Genomic DNA, 2,888 nt, shown 5'->3' with positions numbered 1-2,888 from the left:
GGGGGGGGGGGGACGGAGCCCCCACTGACCCGGGACCCCGCTGCTCCAGGGTGGCACGCCACGTGGCGCGCGCGGACGGGCGAGATGGGCTCCCGCCCGCCCGCCCCCATCGGTGGGGGGCTCGGGCCGCCTCGCCGCGCGGCACAGGACAGGACCACCTGTCTCCCGACGCCCCCCCCCACGCCGCCATGCCACGCGGCATAGGACAGGACCAATTCTTTTAATTGGTGAAGTCTGTTTGACCTTAGATAAGCTTCCATCCAGCACCACCAATTTAAGTTCATCCGACAAATAAACAAACTACCAATTTAAATTTATCCGATAGATAAATAAAGACATACACATAAACAACTAATCTATCAATATAGAAATCTTAAAATTATTTTCTGCGGTGAGATGTCTGAAGCTAAAGAGACGAAAAACATCAGTACACCTCGGTAGCGGTGGATCTGTGTAGGACCCACTATCCTGCTGAGTCTGAGCTGCGACCAAATTCACCATCAGTTGGATATTTGCAGACGCTGATGAAAAAGCAGACGCTTGAGATGAAGCAGCAGCTGATGCACCAAGCCATACAAAATAAAGGGTTGCGCCTCTAATGAAGAATATAAAGTCTTCCTCTCTACCGCTAAAAACACATCCTCTATCATTAGAGATATTATGACCAGTGTTAAGACAACCATAATTAAGCTGGTAATGGTTGAACTGATGTTCTCTCAGAAAATGTGACCTCAGTGATATCAAAGCAAATCCATTATTACATATTGGACACGTAAGTCTTTTGTACGGGCACGTCCTCTGATGTTGACTATACAGTGGTATAGGTATATCTTAGGCACATACCTCAAAAGTGCAAACAAACGTACCAGTTGAAATGATATAATCGAGATTTTGTGCTCGAAAAATATCATGATTGAAGGAATTCTCGTTAATTCGTGCGCATGACTGACAATGACAAAATAACCATTGACATCTTTCATCCGTAGAAACCATTTTGTCGCACTGATAAAAAATAAAAATGAAAAAGAAAATGATGTTAATAGAAAGATAGAACTAGAATGGTTTGAAAAAAATGATTGACGAAGTAAAAAAAAATTATAACTGTAAAAGCCCCATCAGATAGGGCTACTCCACAATAATCGTAGTTGAAATAAAGTTTCGCTACAGCGTGACCTCTAGCGTGACCTCCAGACATGACTGCGTGGTGTGGCCTGCAAAATATGATCCGACCCAATTGATTATATGTAAATTATAGATGCACACAGAGAAAGACGCTAACACCATTAAAAATTTAGATTTTGCGTAAACCAAAACAGGAGAGAGAGAGGGGATTAGCTCCTTCCATCGATGAATACGAGAGATGGAAGAAGAGAGAAAGGCACTAGAGAGAAGAGGAAAACGAATCTGTTGGTGTGGAAAGGAGCGAGCGACTAGCAAGCGACTGGTGAGCGAGCGAGAGGGCGATGGCCGGGTGAGTAGTTGGGGAGCGAGCGAGGGGCGACGGCCGGGTGAGAACACCGAGCAAGAGCGAGAGGAGCGAGCGGAGTGAAAAAAGTGTTCTAATGCAGTGCAGTTTTATAGCAGACGAGGCGTGTCAAGGCAAGCAGTGCAGGTTCAAGAGGTTATCGGCAACGTCCTCCGTACCAATCTCATCGACACAAAAGCCTGCATGTAGTCGTCGTTTCAGACGAACAGAGACGACGACGACCGCCATGAAAAGAAGAGAGAGAGAGCGCGCGCCGTGAGTGTCGCTGGCTGCATGCATGCGCGATGCATCCCATCCGGGCATCACGGTCACATGAGAACAGCAGGCTGCCATGGCCGGCCGTGGTGCTGCCGAGACATGCAAATGTCATCACGTGAACCGGTGGGGATCCCATCCATCATCCATGGAGAGGGCAGGGAGGTCAGGAGGCATGGAGAGAGGAGCAGCTAGGGAGCCGGCCCTGCTGCTGCTGGATGCATGCGGACTCCGGTGTGAAAAAGGAGACTGGCTTTTGTCTTCTTCTCCAACTCTCAGAACAACCATGGCAGCTGCATGCTACAGAGAGAGGCACCGGCACAGAAGACCCAAAGGGAGTTCACGTGTGACCACCACCCCTCTCTCTCTCTACATCCCGAGAGAGATGGTCAAAAGAATATGTGGTCAAGTTTAATCTTTTCACTGATGTTGCCTTTTCTTTACCACTAAATAGTGCTGAGTCTTTTCTTTCTTCCCTTTCGTGGTTTGCCTTAGCACAGTTTTGTTTTATTTTTTTTTCAAATTCTTTTATCTACTAATTTTTTGATTTGTGGTTTCAGGATGTTCTGATGGAACCATTTCATCCTTAATTTTGGCCTATGCCACAAATATACCGGACATATTGGTGAGGAATCTTTTACGATGACTACTGGTAACATTCATAGCTTCTAATATAAAATGAACTTTAAGTGCAATTTGTTGCATCTGAGCTAACCACTAGTTTCCTGTATCATCAATTTAGTAATAACTTTACAATATACAATTGTATTGTTTTACGTTTTCTTCATACAGTAAAAGGATCATGCTAAACTTCCAAATTGAAGTCACTTACCTGCCAAAATACATTGCATTGGGAGTAATTTCTGAGTACTAGAAGTTATCCAAAATATTAGTCAAACCATTTAGAAGGATGGCATTTTTCGTCATAGATTGCTACTAGGGACCTTGTGTCAGTATCTTGCCAACTGACGATACACCTTGGGTCCTTGAGGTATCCTTATGTTTGATATTTGTGAAGTGATACACTTATTGAATTGTCCTTATACTATATTAACTGTTTTCCTTTCATGGTTATTACGTTAGGACTTCCTTGCAAAAATATTTTGCTTCCCCTGTTGCCTCATTGCAAAGAAGAATTTCTACATAT

The 2,888-nt window shown here is 44.6% G+C and overlaps 1 long non-coding RNA gene across 1 annotated transcript; it reads right to left on the bottom strand.

Moving 5' to 3' along the window:
- Positions 1 to 279: 279 nt before the first annotated feature.
- On the bottom strand, positions 280 to 1,607 carry LOC120695984. Its single transcript, XR_005683971.1, has 2 exons — positions 1,103 to 1,607; positions 280 to 1,002 (listed from the first exon to the last, which is right to left on the bottom strand). It is a non-coding gene; the product is annotated as an uncharacterized LOC120695984 (long non-coding RNA).
- Between the last annotated feature and the right edge of the window lie 1,281 nt (positions 1,608 to 2,888).

Source organism: Panicum virgatum, chromosome 2K, assembly GCF_016808335.1.
Source record: "Panicum virgatum strain AP13 chromosome 2K, P.virgatum_v5, whole genome shotgun sequence".
Taxonomy (NCBI): domain Eukaryota; kingdom Viridiplantae; phylum Streptophyta; class Magnoliopsida; order Poales; family Poaceae; genus Panicum; species Panicum virgatum.
The sequence above is the reverse complement of the archived record's forward strand: the minus strand, read 5'-3'. Positions and strand labels throughout refer to the sequence as shown.